This window comes from Hyperolius riggenbachi, chromosome 4, assembly GCF_040937935.1.
Source record: "Hyperolius riggenbachi isolate aHypRig1 chromosome 4, aHypRig1.pri, whole genome shotgun sequence".
Classification (NCBI taxonomy): Eukaryota; Metazoa; Chordata; class Amphibia; order Anura; family Hyperoliidae; genus Hyperolius; species Hyperolius riggenbachi.
In genome coordinates, this window is record NC_090649.1 from 319,764,140 (window position 1) to 319,788,312 (window position 24,173).

Consider the following 24,173-nt stretch of genomic DNA (forward strand, 5'->3'; position numbering starts at 1 on the left):
TCAAATTGGCTTGGTAAGCTCAGTGACCCCTAACCTACATACGCAGGTGAATCCACTGGTGAATCCATTTATGAGAAAGAGTATTTAAGGGGGTCCATTGTAAGTTTTTCTCCTCTTTTAATTTTCTCTGAAGAGTAGCAACATGGGGATCTCAAAACACCTCTCAAATTGCCAGATGACAAAGATTGTTCACCATCATGTTTTAGGGGAAGGATACAGAAAGCTGTCTCAGAGATTTCAGCTGTCTGTTTCCACAGTTAGGAACATATTGAGGAAATGGAAGACCACAGGCTCAGTTCAAGTTAAGGCTCAAAGTGGCAGACCAAGAAAAATATCAGATGGACAGAAGCGATGAATGGTGAGAACAGTGAGAGTCAACCCACAGACCAGCACCAATGACCTACAATATCATCTTGCTGCAGATGGATTCACTGTGCATCATTCAACCATTGGGCGCACTTTAAACAAGGAGATACTGTATGCGATAGTGATGCAGAGGAAGCCTTTTCTCTGCCCACAGCACAAACAGAGCTGCTTGAGGTATGCTAAAGCAAATTTGGACAAGCCAGCTTCATTTTGGAATAACTGCAATAATAGTACAGAGGCGCCAACAGGGTGAAAACAATATTTCTTTAAAATTGTTAAAATGTAGTAGGTAGCGGAGGACTTACCCCTACAAAACAGACACAAAAAAATGCTGTTTTAAGCAAAAATCAGTTTATTTACATACTCTGAACAAGGTGCAACACATTTCGTGGGTATATCCCACTTCCTCAGGCAATAAATAGGAGCATATCACCAATGCGGTCCGGTACGTAGCCTGGCGCCTCTGTATAAATAGAAACATATCACCAATGCGGTCCGGTAAGTAGCCTGGCGCCTCTGTCCAATGTCCAGGAATCAGTGACAAAGCTGAAACTGCGCCTGGTATAGATCTTTCAACAAGACAATGACCCTAAACACTGCTCAAAATCCACTAAGGCATTTATGCAGAGCAACAAATACAACATTCTGGAATTGACATCTCAGTTCCCAGACCTGAATATAATTGGAAATCTGGGGTGTAAGTTAAAGAGAGCTATCCATGCTCGGAAGCCATCAAACCTGAATGAAATAGAGATGTTTTGTAAAGAGGAATGGTCCAAAATATCTTCAACCAGAATCCAGACTCTGATTGGAACCTACAGGAAACGTTTAGAGGCTGTAATTTCTGCAAAAGGAGGATCTACTAAATATTGATTTCATTTATTTTTTTTGTGGTGTCCAAATATATTCACCTGCCTAATTTTGTTTAAACAATTATTGCGCACTTTGTGTAAATCCAATAACCTTCATTTCACTTCTCAAATATCACTGTGTGTGTCTCCTATATGAGATATTCAACTGACATTTTTTATCGTGACAACCAACGATTTATACAGGAAAATCATGACGATTAACAAGGTTGCCCAAACTTTTGCATCCCACTGTGTATATGTATATATATATATATATATATATATATATATATATATATATATATATACTGTATATATAGTTTAAAAAGCATAATGTACGTGTGTGTATGTATGTATGTACATCTAGGACAAATTATGTTAGAATAGTATAGTTCAAATACATAACAATGGTGCTGACGGTTATATATTTAAACATACATTTTATTTTTTTACATCATTATAAGTATTGAAGTTAAAGGAATACTATGCCTTAAAATGACTTTTTTTAATACTCTATATTAGGGTACACATTACCACTAGTCCTAGGGGCAATTTATTCACCCAGGTCTCTCTCCCTCTCTCCCTGTTTAAAAATCATCCTTCATTTCTTACACAGCTCACAAATATACTTCACTGTGTCACAGCATGCAGGAGACATGAGGAGGAGGCTGACCTGAGGTGGTAACATGTAGCTAGATGAGCTGTAATATTGCTGAAATGTAACTAGCAGGGAGATGAGTTTACACTTCCTGACTGACTGGCTTCCTGGCTTGTGATGATGATACATTCCAGGCTGCATCTACTTCCTAGTCTGCTGAGAGGGAGAGACAGTGTTTACAAAGGCATTATCAGGATCTTTATCAGTCAGAGAACAGAAGACAAGGAACACAAATTGCTGGAATATTTAACCTCTTTCCACCATCTGAATAATGCTAGGTACACAATATACAATTTTCTGTTAGATTTTCTGTTAGATTTACCTGCCCGACAGATAATTTCCAACATGTTGGAAATTATCTATCTAACCATCTATCTGCCTTGCAATTAGGCCCCTTTTACACTTAATAAGTTGGTGTGCGTTAGTGTGCGTTAGTACGCGTTGGTACGCGTTAGTACGCGTTTTTTTTCCATAGCAGTGCATTGCAAACAGGATTTCAGTTAAAACGCGTTAAGTGTAAAAGGTGCAATAGGAAAACATGGGCCTTACTTTGAAAATCAGTTTTCTTTCCGTTTTAACTGAGAGCAACTGATTAAGTGTAAAAGGGCCCTTAGGCATTGTTCTACTCAGCAGGAGATAACCAGAAGACCATGCACCAAAGATAATGACCAGTCTCTCCTAGTACTTTACAGAAAATAATCTAACAGAAAAATCTTACAGAAAATTGTATGGTGTGTACTAGGCATAAGATTCTTTCAGCAAGGTGATTATTAAACAATACACTGATAGCAACCCCCCTTGTGCAGGGACATGATCTAGCCTTCTAATGCTGGGAATACACGGTTCATTTTTTAGCCATTTAGATGGCTCGATAGATCATTTCCGACATGTCCGATCTCCTGCCCGATCGTTTCGCCGCTCGATTCTGCACTTAACACAATGCAAAAAAGATAACAAAAACGAGCGGAAGATAAGAGAATCGCCTGCGGAATCGAGCGGGGAAACAATCGAGGGGGAGAATCAAGCTGCAAAATCGAGCCGTGTATGCCCAGCATAAGAGCCCAACACTTTTGTATCTAAAACTGGGGATTTTAAAGTAGAGAGGCAGAGCTGTGTGAGGAAAGAAACTGCTCCTACTACTTGTGGTAATGTGTGCCCTAACATACAACATTTAAAAAAAAATGCTTTAATCGATAGTATTCCTTTAAGAAAAAAAAGTCACTCTTTTATCACATTGCTTCATGTGATGCCACAAAATAATCTGCTAGCCTTTCTGTTGGTTGTAGTGCAGAAAAGGATCCATGTAATTTGCATGGCCCTACATTTTCTAGTCCACTGGGTGTAAACTCCTCCTTCTTTTGTCCACCATCGAGTGTTCGCACAAAATAGTGGCTTTCTCCACAGTGATTTCCTATTGTAGCTGCATTTTAATGGCAGTGTGGTAAATTTTCCAGTTATTAGCAAGAATGCCAAAAGCACATTCAACCACTTGCCTGGCTTTGTTAAGGTAGTTGTAAAATACCATTCTCATCACCCACAAACACACAGGGGTAATGTGGTTGGTCTGTTCCAGGCCAGGGTCGTGGTGCAGGTAACTCTCAGTTTGATCCCAAATCTACTATGCTCAAAGATTGCAGAGTCATGACAACTGCCATATGCCCCCACATCCGCATATATAAATTTGTAATCTGAGTCCACCACAGCCATTAGCACAAGGGAGAAATATGTTTTATAATTATAATAAAGACTGCCAGTGGATGTAGGCATGGCCAGTCTCACATGCTTTCCATCCACTGCTCCAAGACAGTTTGGAAAAGATGTCTTTCCCCAAAAAGTTTGATATTAGACTCCCACATTGTTGGCATAAACTTTGGTTGAAGAACTGTCCAGATCAAGTTGCCGGTGTCCATAACAAGATAACTGATAGTAGAGCTTCCCATCCTAAATTGGTAATGTAGTGCAGCCTATGAGTGTCCAGTTTGCAAAACCCTGTAACAAAAAACTAAAAAAAATGTCTGTTTTTCAGTTGCTGTCCTGAAGAAAAGATGGAAGTCTGTACTGGACAGTTAGAGAAGAGAATTAGACAAACAACATAAGGAAGAAAAGAGTGGGTCGGGCAGTTCACAAAGGACCAAGTACAAATTTTGTGCCATCCTTGAATTCTTAAGACCTCATCATGAATTTGCACAGTAAGTATGGCGCAAATGTGTGCCTTTTGCAATACCAGCAAATTTAATTTTTTTTTTTTATTAAAAACTGAAGATAGTCTACCAAACGACCAAGAGGAGGAAGGAATAAAAGCTAGGCAACATACGGACAGTGATGTTGAAGGACAAGAATACAGTTCACAGGAGCCTCAAACACCTCCACAGCATGATAGTGACTGTACAACAGCAGATCCAACACAACACAGCACAGCATCTAGAAGGGCATGCACAATTCAGAGGCCAGGAGGGATTCAAGTGTCAACACAAATCAGGAGAATAGGTAGAGGCATGACTAGGGCAGAATGTGATGAGAAATGCATAAGTTTTATTGTGAAGGCTGTGGATCATATGGAGAAGAAAGAGGAGGAAATTGTATCTGCTGGCTAAGTACCTGCTAAGCTTAGCACAGTATCTGCTAAGCTTAGTACCTTTCTTTGCAAAAAGTTCCTCCTCATAGACAATGGGCAGCCAGGCTTGCCATTTCTGATGCACTAGGTAATTTTCTGTCATCTGGATGATCTGGGAGACGTCCCTTAGAAGAGATTCCTAACTACTACCTTAAAAAACACATGCCTCTCCTTCCACATCACTATGCTCCATACCAACAACAACCTTACCTTTCTCCTCGTATGTATGAGGCACCTAGGTACCAACCAATGTATAGGCCAAACCACAGACGTGGTCACCACACTAATTCCCATATGCCACCACCTGTGATTTCAGATCAAGGATCAAGGAAATTCACAGACATCATTAATGTCTAGTGACAGTCCAGTGTATACTGACTTGAATATTCACAACCAATCACAAAGCAGTTTTGACACTACACCTCCTGCTTTCAGCCCTGCTAGTACCATGTCAGATTATCTCTACCTACATAACTAGAAAGTACAGTTTCAGTGTTTACAACATTATTTTATGTTAAAATGTTATAATTATTTGATTTACCTCAATGTTACAAAGAGTCACTCGGTTGGAGAGATAGACCTGCAGTAATTAGTATCTTCCCTCTGAAGGCCATCCTTCAACTTTTCCAAAAGTGCATCAAAACTGTTAATGGAGACATGTTTGTTAATGGTTAAATATTATGTTTGTTATGCAAACTGTTATTTAGCTTACACTACTACATGTTTGGTTCTCAAATAAGGTCATATATATATATGATTACTGTGTTTCAAATGGTCAATGTTGCATCTCATTTGTTTTTAAAAATTAATTTAAATGTGAGGTGCCTTTAAGGTAAGATCATTTTAAAGAGAACCCAAGGTGGGTTTTAAGAATCCTATTAGCACACAGAGGCTGGTTCTGCACATAATCACCAGCCTCTGTTACTATACTGTCCCCCCCCCCCCAGGCCCCCCCCCCTCTGCGCTCTGCTGTCCCGCATAAATCAAACCTGCCGTGCTAGCGACACGCTGCGTGTCGACAGCAGGCTGTTGACCTGCAGACTGTCACTCTCCGCCGCTCCCCCGCCTCCTTTATATCGCCGCTCCCTGCCTGCATCCCTTCCCTCCAATCAGCATACAGAGGCGGGGAGGGAAGGGACACAGGCGGTGAGCGGAGCTACAAAGGAGGCGGGGGAGCGGCGGAGAGTGACAGTCTGCATGTAAACAGCCTGCTATCGACAAGCTGTGTGTCACTAGCACGGTGGTTTGATTTATGGGGGACAGCAGAGCGCAGGGGGGGGGGGCCTGGGAGGGTACAGTATAGTAACAGAGGCTGGTGATTATATGCAGAACCAGCCTCTGTGTCCTAATGGGCAATGGCATTCTTAAAACCCACCTCGGGTTCTCTTTAACAAATACATTGGTATGTCTTGCCCATATAAACAATACCTTGCCCATATAAACAATACAAGTTGACTGAATGTCATGGTAATCTATAGAGCTTCTGCAGTGTGTGCATAACAAACCAGAACAAGCACAGTGAACATTTTAGAACACTTGTATCAGAGCACATAATCTAAATGCTTGTTTAATGTGTGTGTAATCAAATTTTTTTGGAAGGCCAGAGTGTGTAGGACTGGCAACAAATGTGTTATACATACATATGATAAAAAAAAAAAAAACAGATAAACACATTTAACACTTATTCAAACATTAAAGTGAATGTTTACCGGATGAAAAAAGTCAGATACTCACCTAAGGAGAGGGAAGGCTCGGTCCTAATGAGCCTTCCCCCTCCTCTCCCGGTGCCCGGTCCCGCGCAGGATCCCCCGTGGCAGTATTCGACCAGTTCGGTCAAATACTGCCACTTCCGCATGCCTTCGGGAGCTTTCGGAAGCCTTCGGGAGCACTCGGGCTCCCGATGACGCGGCCGCTCCATACTACGCATGCGCGAGCGCTCTCTATGACGCACTCGCGCATACGTAGTATGGAGCAGCCCGTCTTCGGAAGCCCGAGTGCTCCCGAAGACCTCCGAAGTCCCTGCGACGCCGGACGCGAACGGGGGAGCCAGCGCAGCACCGAGGGCACCGGGAGAGGAGAGGGAAGGCTCATTAGGACCGAGCCTTTCCTCTCCTTAGGTGAGTATCTGACTTTTTCTTTTTTAATCCGGTACCCATTGGCTTTAATATTACCTGTAAATAGACATTCTGATGTAGCCAAAGAACTTACATAGTTACATAGTTATCTGGGTTGAAAAAAGAAATACGTCCATCGAGTTCAACAAGAGAACAAAGTACAACACCAGTCTGCTCCCTCACATATCCCTGTTGAACCAAAGAAAGGTGAAAAACCCTTACAAGGCATTGTCCAATTAGCCCCAAAAGGGAAAAAAATCCTTCCCGACTCTAGATGGCAATCAGATAAAATCCCTGGATCAACATCATTAGGCATTACCTAGTAATTGTCGCCATGGATGTCTTTCAATGCAAGGAAAGCATCTAAGCCCCCTTTAAATGTAGGTATAGAATTTCCCATAACTACTTCCTGTGGCAATGCATTCCACATCTTAATCACTCTGACTGTAAAGAAACCTTACCTAAATAAATGGCTAAAACATTTTTCCTCCATGCGCAGATCATGTCCTCTAGTCCTTTGAGAAGGCCTAGGTACAAAAAGCTCATCCACCAAGCTTTTATATTGCCCTCTGATGTATTTATACATGTTAATTAGATCCCCTCTAAGGGGTCTTTTCTCCAGACTAAATAAACCCAGTTTATCTAGACTTTCTTGGTATCATCTGCAAAATAGCAACATTGCTTTCTACTGCATCTACTAGGTCATTAATAAATAAATTGAAGAGCACTGGACCCAGTACAGACCCCATGTGGGACCCCACTGCTAACAGTCTCCCATTTTGAGTACGATCCATTGACCACAACTCTTTGTTTTCTGTCCATTAGCCATTAGCCAGTTCCCTATCCATGCACACAGACTCTTCCCCAGTCCTTGCATCCTCAACATTTGCACCAGACTTTTGTGGGGAACAGTGTCGAAGGCCTTTGCGAAGTCCAAGTATATCACATCTACAGCATTCCCAATATCCACATTAGCATTCACTACCTCATAAAAGCTGAGTATGTTAGTCAAACAGGACCTGTCTTTAGTAAACCCATGTTGATGCTGAGAAATAAGATTATTTTCTACTATGAAGTCATGTATAGTATCTCTTAGTAACCCCTCAAATAGTTTTCTTACAACTGATGTTAAGCTTACAGGTCTATAATTTCCTGCATCTGATTTTTTGCCCTTCTTAAATAATGGGAAAACGTGGGCTGTACGCCAATCCACTGGGACTCTGTCAGTTGAAAGAGAGTCACAAAAGAGAAGATAAAGGGGTTTATCTATAACGGAACTTAATTCCCTTAGGACCCGAGGATGCATGCCATCCGGGCCAGGTGCCTTGTCTATTTTTAATTTATTTAGTCTTGCCTTCACTTCTTCCTGCGTTAAGTATTTAATATTACAGTTGGAAGATTGAGTATCTCCGGGGCCTTGGCCTGCGTCTCATGTATGCTGCTACAGCTATCAACATAATCAATTCAGGTAACATTCTCCAAATAATACACCTCTCTAGACTCACAAACACGCTCTCTGATCTTCTCAACAAACCCACAACACTGTGAAGGACATTTCCCCTTTTATATTGGTAAAATTACTTTAATTAGGTAATTTAGAACACATGCATCTTAATTATATCTCCATTTAACCTTTGTTTGAGATATTTCTAGCTCTTTTTAACCAAAACCGCTAATCAAAAACTCTGCAAAAAACACTTCACTGTTTTTTTAAATCGCTAGAAAAAACACCTGGAATCGCTAGTAAAATCGCTTGAAAAAACGCGTGTTTGCGATTACGCTAGCGATTTTTGGCGTGCACTGGCCCAAGTTTGGGTGCCATCAAAAGACGGAGCACAAATTACTTTAAAAACACTAATTCAGCCACCAGTAATAGCTGTAAGCCAACCTACATCTTTCCCTCTATCCACGGCGACCTTGAGGGGGAATAATATTTAACACAGCTGGGACTTTTGCAGGAGCAGGGTGAGCCATTTTTCAGCTTTACCCTGTGCCCAAATCTCCCGGCGGCTTAATTATATGTATGCAGAAAATATTGCCCTATGGTATGTTAACACAATTATTAATACAATTAGAGGTAAAATACAACCGATGCAAATGGCCTATACATCACAGAGAGCCTGCATTGTGGAACTGAAACTGGTTAAAGATGATACCAATCAAGTTTGTATAGTGTCACTGACTTAAACAGCAATTAAAAACATTGGTGTCTCAGGCATTGGAAGTATTTGAAGAAGTCCTAGGTATCTTAAAAAATACCAGTGCTAATATATGCCGCAGGGACACTGGACACTGTGCAAACTAAATTTCATAAAGGGCACCCTGTTTCATACAGAATTTTCCAAATAGTGAACACAGAACTTTACTGCATTTTTTTCACCATTTTTGGCACTTTTTCAATTGCAGAGTGCAAACGTTATAGAAGAAGAAAAATTATATCCTAGGTCCTAGGAGAAACCTTAGGAGAAAAAGTGATTGTGACTCAAATGACACAGAATATTCTGGAAACGTAAAAAGAGAACTGGAATGATTTAAACGGAACATGGGAGAGACAGAGGTTCCCAAAAATGTGAATTTGATACCATTTATGTTAGCCGGTAAAAGGTATCAACTATATTCAAACATTACTGCTCTAACAGCTAGCACAGTACAATACACTACTACGGCTTTAACTGCATAGAGATATTCAGATTTTCACATGCCACTCCATTGTATAGAAATTTAAAATTAAGATTATTTAATATATTTTGATTCCTCCTATTCATTATTATTAATAGCACCTAACCCTTGAATTCCTATATTTGTGTGCTTTTGGTTAAAGAGGAGCTGTCAGCCATATTATCTCAGAAAAAAACAAACACATATATAAGTAGATAAATACTTGCTCTACTTACATAACAAATGTATTGCACTGTCCACAATTTGATTTTATCGACTTTCTATAGTAAAAAGAAAGAGAGCATCCTTCTTAAGATGGCCACACACCATACAATTTTTTAAAAATCTGTTCAATTGAAGAATTGCAATACATTTTTCTGACTGATTGTAACATTTTGAAAATATGACCAATGTACCACACATGTATGTTACATTTTTCCACAATTATGATAAAAATGATCGGAAACTCTGAGAAAATTGCTAGGGTGTGTATATTAAAAAATTGACAACCTAACACCCACCATACAATCTTTAGAAAGATTGAAGAAAAATATCTGGCATTCCGGATCGATAAAAATCGAAGAAAACGGGAAATCCGATCGGATTTTTCAGTCAAATGAAAAAAAAAGCTTTCAACTTTTTCGGGAGATCCAATCATTTTTATCGAATTGCCGTAAAATCGGATCAATTTATTGTATGGTGTGTGGCCACCTTTAGGATTTTCCAGCTTGACTCTGTCTATCTTGAAGCCAGTCCTGACATTTTTCTCTCCCCCTTACTCTGTCTGTGTTTGCATTGGCCGCCCTCCTCCCAGTCTTCGGACGCTCCCACCCAGATCTGCAATGGAAAGTGCATTGTCATTGTGTGACCCTGCGGCTTCTCAGCATGAGAAATATTGGCCAATCAGAGAGGAACAGAGGGGTGGGAGGGGAAAACAGGAGGTAAATAGGCTTCAGCCAATCAGGCTGCATTAGTTAAGTCTGAGGGGAAAGTAAGGAAGAAAAAAAAACAGCATGCCCTGCAACCTACTTTGTGCGGCAGATGAACCAAATAAGAGCCAGGGAAACTGGGAAGTAATCATCTTTGGAGCAGAAAAAATAAAAGTGATTTTTAAGTTTTGGATTACCTGGATAGCATCCTTATTACTCGTTTACCAGATAAAAATAAAGAATTGATTTTTTATTTTATGCCCGACAGTTACGCTTTAAAACTCATGGATGGTTGTTATTCCTAAGACCAGACTTCTAATTGGTAACTAAGTGTTAACATAACCTCCCACAGTAAGTAATGAGCATTAGTTCACACACAAGATGACAAATTCAGGGATATTTGGCAGATATGGACCCCTGATGCAGAAAGGTGAGTTTATATTTTTGGGAAAATGAAACTTGGTGTTGGCAGGGAAGCAAGTTAAAATTTTATTAAAGCCCCATAACAAGCTGTAAAATTATGTAAAATTAATACATGACTAATAAGATGTTTTAAAAGATAAACAGATGCCAATCCTAGTTTCTGGCACTGTGCAGTTTTATAGATTCTATACATTTAGGAATGCTGAAGTTTTTTTTCCTTCTTCCTCGCTTCAGTTTTTTCAAGACTGCTCTTCATGCCTTATATATATATATATATATATATATATATATATATATATATATATATATATATATATATATATATATATATATATATATATATATACATATATATATATATACATATATATATATACATATATATATACATATATATATATACATATATATACATATATATATATACACACACACACACACACACACACACACACACACACGCTGTATATAAATGTGTTTGATTGAGCCCCACAGCTCTGTTAAAGCCCCTCCTCCAGTTAGCTGATTGGATAGTGTGATTGAGCATTGCACCTATAAGTCCTACAACTGACCTGTAAGCAAGCTAATTCTACAAGACTGACAGCACTATCTCTGTCCACTTTGGTGTTTAACGAGAGAACACCCCTAACACTAAGTAACCCTATGTATACTTTGGGATAATACATTTCCTCTGTTGTAATGTTTAAAGAAAAACTTAATCAATGCTGCACAAATATTTTTACAATTGTATGTCATTAAAAATGACCATTCAATTTCAGTCTTCAGCCACCTATGACTTTCTAAAATGGATTGTCCAAGTTACATTAATTTTCGAATCTGTAAACTACACTGCACTGGTTTTTTAGTACATACAGCTAGTCTAGCCTTCTGTTGCTACCGAAGTAAATAGCTGCACAGATCAGGATCATGTGTTGCCAGTTTTCCATACCTGCATAAACTGACTGGCAGGATAGGATGATCTGACACTCCCAGTGTGGATAGAGTCAGTGTGGAGTAGCTAAGATCTAAATTCAAATATACAAATTAAGCCATTCCAAATAACATGTGGCATCAATTCTAACAATCTGTGAACTGATTGGATTGTTTTCTTAGCAAAAATGGAATTTCACTTTAAAGGGATACTGTAGGGGGGTCGGGGGATAATGAGTTGAACTTACTTGGGGCTTCTAATGGTCCCCCGCAGACATCCTGTGCCCACGACGCCACTCACCGATGCTCCGGCCCCGCCTCCAGCTCACTTCTGGAATTTCAGACTTTAAAGTCTGAAAACCACTGTGCCTGCGTTGCCGTGTCCTCGCTCCCCCTGATGTCACCAGGAGCATACTGCGCAGACACAGACCATACTGGGCCTGCGCACTACGCTCCTGATGACGTCAGCGGGAGCGAGGACACGGCAACGCAGGCGCAGTGGTTTTCAGACTTTAAAGTCTGAAATTCCAGAAGTAAACCAGAGGCGGGGTCGGAGCATTGGGGAGTGGCTGCACGGGCACAGGATGTCTGCGGGGGACCATTAGAAGCCCCGGGTAACTTCAACTCATTTTCCCCCGACCCCCCTACAGTATCCCTTTAAAAAGAACTTATCTTTATCCAATTCTCCATATTTTCTTAATCTGGAAGTTGTTTTCACTGTGAACATCATAAATTAGTTTTGCAGACATAAGGCTAGGCTACATACAGAAATTAAAAAAACGATTATGTCCTAAATAAGTTATTTCAAAGAATAAAAGAATTATCTCCAGGCATATGCACTCCAGAGGCCCTCTAAAAGTGATACCACATTATAAGTCCTGTATGTAATTACTGCAGGAATATGCAGCGTGTTTAACAAATAGACTCCAGCATTAATTCAATGAAAAAAAAAAACTCAGTATGCATTTCAGTGTATGTGTCTACATATTAAATAACTTAGCCGCCAAAAACGAATGGACAGGGAAGGTTAAGTCTACACGATATTGTCCAGAAACCTAGGAACCTTTCCTTTTTTGGTAAATAAGCAGAGTTTTTACAGGAGGGAAATTATAACTATGTAAAATTAGGATACTAACCTAATAGAAGCCATTTTTGAGCCATAGCTCCTCCCCTAAGTCGAGAAGTGCTGGTGCCATGGAAATGGCCAATCCTGCCCCAGTGCTTTCCCCCATATGACTGCCTTTGCCGCCACTTTTTCCATGTGATGACACACCCAACCACAGGTTTGGTGTCGACAATGGGGTGGAAAAGCTCACAGCCTGGCAACCCCAGATTGTGCACATGTGTCAGAACAGGAGGATGGAAGTTGCAAAGGAGGAAGGGAGCAGTAAAGCTGTTCAAAAGCATACTTACCTACATGGGAGCTGTGATCATATATTGGATGACCAGGTAACTAAAGATTCCTCCAGGAGAGTAACAATTCCTCCACCGACCCACACATTTTTTTTAAATGAAACAATCTAAAAGCAGAAAGTGAAAAGTATCTATGGAAGAAAGTAACCCCTAAATGCTGTGATAATCGTGTCATCAGCGTTTGGCTACTCATTACCAATCCATGTAGTGAAATCCCCATTCCCAATGGCTACCTCTAGCAACTACTGTGAGGCATTCACCATATTTCATAATCGAATACGTCATCACATATCAATCGCAAGCATTAGAACTCACAACTAAACTTTTCTATGCTATAAGCTGTCAGAGTCACATCAAAGGGGGCTTTTCCCAGTACCCCCTCCCAGGTTAAGTAGTCGTTAATCTTCAACCTAATTGACAGAACCTCATAAACATTCCCCTTGCCAGACCTTTTGTCTTTGGTAGTCACATATTCAAAAGAGCATTCTCACACCTCAGATCTCTGGCTTCAAAGATTCTTATCTGATGGTTCACTCCAACCAGCTGTCCTACAGAAGAACTGATTGTAATCCTAAAGTTCATATTTTTCCCACATTTCTTTTATATTTCAAGGGTCAGGAAAATGCTAAATAAACAAACTTTTCAGAGATTATTAAGATGATTCTGACACAGGTTCCATAAAAAAAAACCCAGACGAATAGGAGCATCCCATTTTGAGATATTATGGTTCTCAGGCATATTTTGTGGTTCTGCGGTCATGTTTCATATGTGCGGACTGAAGCCGTGCCTTTGAGTGCCAAGGCACATTCCGTTTGTTGATCGGACAATCATGTTCTTCCAGATTTCTGCTCTTTGGTAAGAGGATTTAAACTTCTCCTTCAGGGAGGGCATCAGCTCTTACGTCAACACCTCCCTTCAGGATAAAGTCTTTAAGAGCTTGATACACTCAGACCTCATCGTCTATTGTTTCTCATCTGTTGTTGAATTTCCATCCATGGACAGGGCAGCAGGACACTGGCCAAGCATATTACTGGATTATTTCATAGCAAAGACCAGTGGCGTTCCTACCATGGGGCGGCAGGGGGCGCCCCGCTTCGGGTGTCGGGTGCCCCAGGGGGTGTCATCAAGGCCTTCCACAGAGGCCTGTGCAGGAGGGGGAAGCAATACAGAATGGAGGGGTGGTGGGGAAAGCGGCGGGGAGGGGGGACGGACCCCCACCTCCCTCGCCTGGGTCCCCTCCTTCTGGCGCTTCCCCCCTCCTAAAGGCAGCAGCTTTAGATATGCGGGCAGGAGCGTGCGGAGAGGACTTACTCACCTGCTTCCTGCGTTCCAGGCGATGGCGCACAGCGTCATCGTCACGTGACGCTGCTTTCCGCCTTCTCCACCGCCCACTGTGCTTCCTGATTAGCGGAAGCGCGGTGAGCGACAGAGAAGTCGGAGACCAGCTTTAGATATGCGGGCAGGAGCGGGTGGAGAGGACTTACTCACCTGCTTCCTGCGTTCCAGGCGATGGTGCACAGCGTCATCGTCACGTGACGCTGCTTTCTGCCTTCTCCACCGCCCACTGTGTTTCCTGATTAGCGGAAGCGCAGTGAGCGACAGAGAAGTCGGAGATCAGCGCTCACGTGAGGATGACGTGTGCGCCATCGCCAAGAAGCAGGTAAGTCCTCTCCGCCCGCATATCTAAAGCTGCTGCTAATTAGGTGGGGGAAGCGCCGGAAGGAGGGGACCCAGGTGAGGGAGGTGGGGGTCTGGCCCACCTCCCCGCCACCCCTCCTTCCAAGCTTCCCCCATACCGGGGTCAACTATACTCCTGGGGCAACTATACTGGGGAGTGGGGGCAACTATACTAGCTATTCTGGGGGCAACTATACTAGCTATTCTGGGGGCAACTATACTAGCTATACTGGGGGTAACTATACTAGCTATACTGGGGGCAACTATACTAGCTATACTGGGGGCAACTATACTAGCTATACTGGGGAAACTATACTAGCTATACTGGGGGCAACTATACTAGCTATACTGGGGGCAACTAAACTAGTTACATAGTTATTTTGGTTGAAAAAAGACATACGTCCATCGAGTTCAACCAGTATAAAGTACAACACCAGCCTGCTCCGTCACATATCCCTGTTGATCCAGAGGAAGGTGAAAAAACCCTTACAAGGCATGGTCCAATTAGCCCCTAAAGGGAAAAATTTCTTCCCGACTCCAGATGGCAATCAGATAAAATCCCTGGATCAACATCATTAGGCATTACCTAGTAATTGTAGCCATGGATGTCTTTCAACGCAAGGAAAGCATCTAAGCCCCCTTTAAATGCAGGTATAGAGTTTGCCATAACGACTTCCTGTAGCAATGCATTCCACATCTTAATCACTCTTACTGTAAAGAACCCTTTCCTAAATAAATGGCTAAAACGTTTTTCCTCCATGCGCAGATCATGTCCTCTAGTCCTTTGAGAAGGCCTAGGGACAAAAAGCTCATCCGCCAAGCTATTATATTGCCCTCTGATGTATTTATACATGTTAATTAGATCCCCTCTAAGGCGTCTTTTCTCTAGACTAAATAAACCCAGTTTGTCTAACCTTTCTTGGTAAGTGAGACCTTCGTCTCTCGTATCAATTTTGTTGCTCGTTTCTGCACCTGCTCTAAAACTGCAATATCTTTCCTGTAATGTGGTGCACAGAACTGAATTCCATATTCCAGATGTGGCCTTACTAGAGAGTTAAACAGGGGCAATATTATGCTAGCATCTCGAGATTTTATTTCCCTTTTAATGCATCCCAAAATGTTGTTAGCTTTAGCTGCAGCTGCTTGGCATTGAGTACGATTATTTAACTTGTTGTCAATGAGTACTCCTAAGTCCTTCTCCAAGTTTGATGTCCCCAACTGTATCCCATTTATTTTGTATGGTGCTAGACCATTAGTACGTCCAAAATGCATGACTTTACATTTGTCAACATTAAATTTCATCTGCCATGTATGTGCCCATATAGCCATCCTATCCAGATCCTGTTGCAATATGACACTATCTTCCTGAGAGTTGATGATTCTGCACAATTTTGTATCATCTGCAAAATAGCAACATTGCTCACTACTGCATCTACTAGGTCATTAATAAATAAATTGAAGAGCACTGGACCCAGAACAGACCCCTGTGGGACCCCACTGCTAACAGTCTCTCATTTTGAGTACAATCCATTGACCACAACTCTTTGTTTTCTGTCCATTAGCCAGTTCCCTATCCATGAACACAGACTCTTCCCCAGTCCTTGCATCCTCAACTTTTGCACCAGACTTTTGTGGGGAACAGTGTCGAAGGCCTTTGCAAAGTCCAAGTATATCACATCTACAGCATTCCCAATATCCATATTAGCATTCACTACCTCATAAAAGCTGAGCATGTTAGTCAAACAGGACCTGTCTTTAGTAAACCCATGTTGATGCTGAGAAATAAGATTATTTTCTACTATGAAGTCATGTATAGTATCTCTTAGTAACCCCTCAAATAGTTTGCATACAACTGGTGTTAAGCTTACAGGTCTATAATTTCCTGGATCTGATTTTTTGCCCTTCTTAAATAATGAGAAAACGTGGGCTGTACGCCAATCCACTGGGACTCTGCCAGTTGCAAGAGAGCCACAAAAGATAAGATAAGATAAAGGGGTTTATCTATAACTGAACTTAATTCCCTTAGGACCCGAGGATGCATGCCATCCGGGCCAGGTGCCTTGTCTATTTTTAATTTATTTAGTCTTTCCTTCACTTCTTTCTGCGTTAAGTATTTAATATTACAGTTAGAAGATTGAGACTCTTCCGCCTCTGTAGTTTGCAACAGTGCTGTTTCTTTTGTGAAGACAGAAGCAAAGAAAGCTCTGCCTTACCTTGGTCATCCACCATTGAGTTCCCACCCTCATCCTTTAGGAGTCCTATACAGTCAACCTTTCTTTTTTTAGAGTTAATGTACTTGTAAAACTTTTTTGGGTTAGATTTGATATCCTTAGCGATTTGTTTTTTTAAGCTTCAATCTTTGCCTGCCTAATTTCTTTTTTACAATTTTGATTGCACTCCTTATAATTGCTTAGCGCAGCCTCGGTCCCCTCCTGTTTTAAGACCTTATAGGCATTCCTTTTCCTCTTCATTTTATCTTTAACCTTTCTATTCATCCATAGAGGCCTTTTTTTATTCCTAGATATTTTTTTTTCATATGGGATATACATACTACAATATTGATTGAGTATAAGTTTAAAAGCTTGCCATTTCCCTTCAGTGTCTTCCCCTTGTAGTACATTATCCCAGTTCACCAAACTTAGTGCCTGCCTAATTTGATTGAACTTTGCTTTTCTAAAATTCATAGTTTTAGTGGTCCCGCTGCCCCATGGCCTATCAGTCACCAGATCAAACGTTATCATGTTGTGATCACTATTTCCCAAATGTTCTTGAACCTGCACATTTGATACATTATCTGGTCTATTAGAAATGATCAGATCCAGTAATGCATTCCCCCTAGTTGGTTCAGTTACCATTTGAGTCAAGTAATTGTCCTGTAGTGCTGACAGAAATCTGCTGCTTTTACCAGAATGGGTAGCCTCAATACTCCAGTCAATGTCTGGAAAGTTGAAGGTCGCCCATAATTATGACCTCATTTTTACTTGCAGCTTTTTCAATCTGCTGTAGTAATCGCAGTTCTGCAGCTTCATTAATAAGAGGTGGCCTGTAGCATACCCCAATAAGCAATTGGCAACTTTTATTTCCACCATGAATATTTACCCAAACGGACTCCACATCTTCGCAATCTTCCTCCATCTCATCGTTGAGGACAGCTGTAAGAGAATTCTTAACAAAGAGACAAACCCCTCCACCTTTTTTCCCTGTTCTATCCCTCCTAAACACGTTGTATCCTTTTAAATTAGCTATCCAGTCATGGCTTTCATCCATCCATGTCTCGGTTATTCCCACAATGTCATAGCCTTTGTCATTCAGAATGAACTCTAGTTCGTCTATTTTATTTGCAAGGCTCCGAGCATTGGTTACCATGCACTTTATATTTTTACCACCACATTTACCAATTTTGTTTACATGAAATGGACTTCTTGAATTTTTACCAACCTCCTTAATCTTTACACTGTCCCCACCCCCCTCTCCGCCCCCCATAATGTTAGGTTCCCACTGTCTTTTTACCTCATCTAGTCTACGTATTGAGACTTTATCCTCCCGCCTCCCCCCAGATCCTAGTTTAAAATCTCCTCCAACCGTTTATCCATCTTCTCCCCCAATGCAGCTGCACCCTCCCCATTAAGGTGCAGCCCATCCCTGCTGTAGAACCTGTAGCCGACTGCAAAGTCTGCCCAGTTCTCCAGGAACCCAAACCCTTCCTTCCTACACCAATTTCTCAGTCACTTATTTAACTCCCTTAGCTCCCTCTGTCTCTCAGATGTAGCACGTGGCACTGGCAGTATTTCAGAAAACACCACCTTGGAGGTCCTTGCTTTAAGTTTATCTCCAAGTACCTGAAAATCATTTTTGAGGACCTTCCATCTCCCACTAACTTTGTCATTGGTGCCAATGTGTACCATGACAGCCGGGTCTTCCCCAGCCCCACCCAGTAATCTGTCAATTCTTTCCGCTACATGCTGAACCCAAGCACCCGGGAGGCAACAGACTGTACGGCATTCACGGTTTCTTCGACAGATTACCCTATCTGTGCGCCTAATAATTGAATCCCCTACCACCAGTACCTGTCTAGCCTTAGCTGCACTCCTATTCCCTTTCTCGTTACAGCAGTCTGCCCCTTGGTTGCCAAGGAGCACATCCTGCTGCAGCATTGCTACTCCTGAATCATCCTCCCCAATATTACGCAAACAAGCATACTTATTAGTGAGGGACAACTCGGGACTAGCCTCCCTGCCACTTTTTCCCCTACCCCTTCTAACTGTGACCCAACTAGCGGCTGCCTCTGCTTCTTGGTCCGGCTGTACTCCACCCTCCTCATCTTCAACAGTTCCATCCAGTGTCTAGATCGTGAGATCCAAGCTCTTCTCCATGTTGTGTATGCGTCTCAGTGTTGCAAGATGCTTATTTAGCTCTGCAACGTCCGCCTCTAACTGAGCAACCCGCACACACCCAGGGGGCAACAGTAAACACCCTCAATCCGCTGATCAAGGCATGCATACATGTTGCAGGATGTACACTGTACAGCATAGTCCAACATGATGACTTTTGTGTGGGGAAAAATTATTTAAAGTAAACTGTGGCGGTAAAAGACGAAACGGGAGAGTGAGTGTAGCTGGGGAGGAGGAAAGGGAGAGTAAGTGAAGTTGGGGAGTGAGTGAAGTTGGGGGGGAGGAGGAGGAGGGGGAGGGGAGGAGCGGGAGGGGTGGAGGAGTGGAGGTGGAGTGAGTGAAGTTGGGGTCCTCAAAATGTAAAGACTACACCACAACGTGCCTAGCACATTCTATCCAATGCAAGAAACCGCAATATTGGTTGAAGGCTTTTCTTTTTTTTTTTTTTTTAGTCCTTACCTACTTCCTCTCACCACTCTGTTTGTGCCTGTGTTGTAATGCCTGTTTTTAACGCCTATGCCACTTGTGTCGAAGCCACTTAGTGAGCAAGCCACAGACTGAGCAAGCTCAGTACTGAGTCCTGAAGCTGACCAAATACCTCTTGTTACAGCTAATCCCTCCCCCTAGCTAATTGCCTGCTGCAAAGCAGACTAGAGGGAAAAGAAAAAAAAAATGTACTTTTAAAATCTGACACTTGCTGCTTAATATCAGATGAACCACAATAGACAATCCACCAGATATCGCAGCAGCAAAAAACAATATACAAACAGCAATGTAATATAATTAGTGCTCACATTTCCCAGCAGTGAAGTGAAGCAGCCCTCCACCAAGATTAGACTATACTAGACAAGACAAGACAAGACAAATAACATTTATATTGCGCTTTTCTCCTTGCGTACTCAAAGCGCCAGAGCAGAGCAGCAGCCACTAGGGCGCGCTCTATTGGCAGTAGCAGTGTAAGGGAGACTTGCCAAAGGTCTCCTACTGAATTAGTGCTGGCTTACTGAACAGGCACCCAGGTCGCCTGTGTCAGAGGCAGAGCCCTTAACCATTACACATCAGCCAACTGCTTACTACCTATACTGGGGGCAACTATACTACTGGGGCAACTATACTGGGGAGTGGGGGCAACTATACTAGCTATACTGGGGGCAACTATACTAGCTATACTGGGGGCAACTATACTAGCTATACTGGGGGCAACTATACTAGCTATACTGGGGGCAACTAAACTAGCTATACTGGGGCAACTAAACTAGCTATACTGGGGACAACTATACTAGCTATACTGGGGGCAACTATACTAGCTATACTGGGGGCAACTATACTGGGGGCAACTGTACTAGCTATACTGGGGGCAACTAAACTAGCTAGCTATACTGGGGGCAACTATACTAGCTATACTGGGGGGTAACTAGTTTCACTGGGGGCAACTGTACTAGCTATACTGGGGACAACTATACTAGCTATACTGGGGCAACTATACTAGCTAATACTTTAAATTACAGCTAGCTCCGCCCTCATCTGGTCATGACCACGCCCGTTTTTTGCAGCGACGCACAAAGCACGCCGCAGGTTGTGACCATGCCCATTTGTTTCAGGGGGGGGGGTGTCTTTTAATACCCAGCACGGGGTACCAAATGCCCTAGGTACGCCACTGGCAAAGACTATTGTTTTACTGGGCTCCAAACTCGTTTTTTACAGACATTTTCCTAATTTCTCATCTCTTACTTATTCCTCTCTAACTAATCTGTTCAGCTGCCAGATACATTTATCTGCCAGTGCCAATGTATATTTTTTTGTGTGTAGTTTTAAAATAAAATAACAATTTAATTGTTCCAGTTTTGCCCTTGTTACTGGATTATTCAAATCCATGCTAAGAACTCCATGTCCTCAACATTGAGGCGCAGTACCACATTGGCTTGTTTTCAACAATTGTTGATTTGGCTAGTTAAATTGCAATGAACCATTTTTATCCTTTAAGGAAGCTAGCTCCGAAGTGTCTTCGACTCGTCTTAAATATGTAGTGGTGGCAGCATATTGATTTCCAGTGCGAATTCAATAATTGTATTTTACTGATTGTACATACAATCAAGATTGAATCATATATGGGGACATCAACCAATCTTAATCGTTTATTGTGCTTACAGTGGATTTGCCTCCAGAAGTCTCTAGTGGATGAGACCTGTATGGCAACTGTGGCATAATATGACGGGATTGGCGAGTGATTGTCACAACCACCTTATAATGTTAACCCCTTCCTTACACCTGGTTATACCCACCTCCCTAACATTAATACCTTCCTGGCACTAACCCTATCCATCCCACTTCCTCCTGACATGTCTTCCTAACTAATGCAAACCTCTTCTTGACATCTAAAACTAACCCTTCCATAAGGTTCTTTTCTTCTTGATGCCTAAGCCTAATCTTAACATTAACTACTTTCGTAACTTAACCTCTTTCTAACACCTTATCCAAACCTTCGCACCTAATCCTAGCCTCCTAACCTTTGCTGATAGAACTATCACCCCCATCTCACCTTACAGCCTAACATTGAGGGCCCGTTTCCACTTGTGCTGTGGGAATCACTGCTGTAAAAATTAGCATGCGGATGCAAATTTTGCATGCTGTTGTATGCGAATTGTATGCTAATTTAACCATGTCAGTGCCTGTGTGCTTTTCCATTGATTCCATGCGAATTTGCATGAAAATTTGCATACCAAAAACCGCATGAGAATTCCCTATTAAATACATTGTATGCGAATCGCATAGCGGTATGCGAATTCTAATGGCTCTGCCGTGCAGATTTTTTCTGCACAGAAAAACGCTCAGAAATCCTGACAAGTGGAAACAGTCTCATCCACTTGTATTGTCTATGCGAATCTGCATGCAGGAAACACATGCAGATTCGCTCTAGTGGAAACGGGCCCTGACACACACTGATATCTAGGCAACACATGGCAATTTTATCAGTACTTATGTGGGGCGCATAGTGAAAATATCTTAACCTATTCTATATATACACAACACACACACTGGTTGTATAAGTTACACAAATAACATAACATTCGGTATACTAGCGACGCGCACATTGTGTACGTGACATACGCTAAGAAATTTGCGTAAGTACTACTAAAATTGCTGTGTGATAGCTGGGCATAGCAATTTGACCACAGTTTCATGAATATTGCCCATTTATTCCAAACACTGGTGAGCTGGGCTTGCACTTAGGCTATAATGAGCCTATTTCCAGCTTAGAAAAAGGAGAATCTCTACAGCAAAAGCATAATATTCAGCATTTCAACTATTGAATAGCCAAATGAGGCACCCCTGACTGCAAACCAGCATGCAAATGTTAGCATTTTGAATATCTCATGCTAGATCTTACCGAAATGACTAAAGCAGTATGGGTTTATAAAATACAAGAAGACCTTCAGGCCTTGTGTATTGTTGTTTCTCCCCACATTCCAGCATCCTCAGGGTACCTGCATAAATTAAGTTGTTTTAAACTTGCGCAAATCAAACAAAATGACTGATCTGGTATATCATGTTATTTCAAATATGTGTAAATTAAACATGTCTAAAATGAGATGAGCAATTTCACTTATCCCTAGTCATAGGCCTTCTGAATGCAGAACAGCTTCAAGATGAGTGAGGTATTAGCCCTTTGAGCAGGCCCCCACTTCTTCAGATCCCCTCCTGTATTATGTGATCTTCCTTCCAGGTACTCCGTACTCCCCTTGGAGAGTTTGGAAGAGGAGTGTGCAGGATCAAGAAATATATACACTTTCACCGGTGAGAAAATTCCTTTCTTTACAAATGAGTTCCCTGTTCATTAACCACTTGACCACCAGAGCAATTTTCACCTTTTAGCGCTCCTTCCATTCATTCGTTTATAACTTTATCATTACTTATCGCAATGAAATCAACTATATCTTGTTTTTTCCGCCACCAATTAGGCTTTCTTTGGGTGGTACATTTTGCAAAGAGCTACTTTACTGTAAATGCATTTTAACAGGAAGAATAAGAAAAAAACGTAAAAAAATAATTATTTCTGAGTTTTCGGCCATTATAGTTTTAAAATAATACATGCCTCCATAATTAAAACCCACGTATTGTATTTGCCCATTTATCCCGGTTATTACACCATTTAAATTATGCCCCTATCACAATGTTTAGCACCAATATTTAAATTGGAAATAAAGGTGCATTTTTTCAGTTTTGCGTCCATCCCTAATTACAAGCCCATAGTTTATAAAGTAACAGTGTTATACCCTGTTAACAGAAATATTTAAAGAGTTCACTATCTAAGGTAACTACAGTATTTATGTATTTATTTTTTTTTATTGTAATTTTTTTCTTTTTATTAAAAAAAAATAAAAAAGTGTGGGAGCTAATGAGTTTTATAATGTAAAACTAGGTATTTATATATGAAAAATGTTTTTGGATGTAGTTTTACTATTTGGCCACAAGATGGCTACAGTACTTTTTTGTTCATGCGACCTGTAACCTTCAGAAGTACGCTTAAAGGACGTTCAGTGAGGCTGGGAAACTTTTTTTTTTTCACAATGATCGCGCTGCTTCTCATAGAAGCAGCCGATCATTGCTGGGGGCTGAGATCAACAAACGGGAATGGTTTTTCCCGTTCACTGATCTCCAGGCGAGCGGGCGGTGGTGTGCATGAGTGCGTGAGCGCGCGCACAAGCGAGCGGGAGCGCGGACAGTGGCGGCAGCGGTGGGGCGGTACTTGTTTCTACGCCCCTGGTGGTAAAGTGTCAGTCTCATGACTGAGTGGTATTTCACATGACCAATGTGACAGTGCAGAAAAATTTGTTGGGAACTTTGCCACTGTGGTCAACTCACCAGAGCAAGGAAATATGCTGATCTAGCATTTTACACTGTATAGTCTATAGCAGGTGACCTGGCCATGTAATGGAGAACAATTAGCATTTCTAAATAAAAAATGGCTCATTTATGGTCTGACACATGAAATGGGCTGCACCTGTAATAGGGGCACATGACTGCTCCTCTAGCTTCCAGGTTCTAATTATGACTAGGACACTATCTGCATTGAGTTTCTGTGTTGGTATGAGTTTCCACCTATAACAGATTATGTTTGGGACATTAGACCATATTATATAGGGATTAC

General features: G+C 41.6%; 1 long non-coding RNA gene across 1 annotated transcript in view; it reads left to right on the forward strand.

Annotated features, from left to right (window-relative positions):
- The window catches only part of LOC137570799 (uncharacterized), a 138,899-nt gene that overhangs the window by 109,196 nt on the left and 5,530 nt on the right, over positions 1–24,173 (forward strand). The window contains exon 3 of the long non-coding RNA XR_011031187.1: positions 3,902–4,064. This is a non-coding gene — a long non-coding RNA (uncharacterized lncRNA). The remainder of the gene's footprint in view (positions 1–3,901; positions 4,065–24,173) is intronic.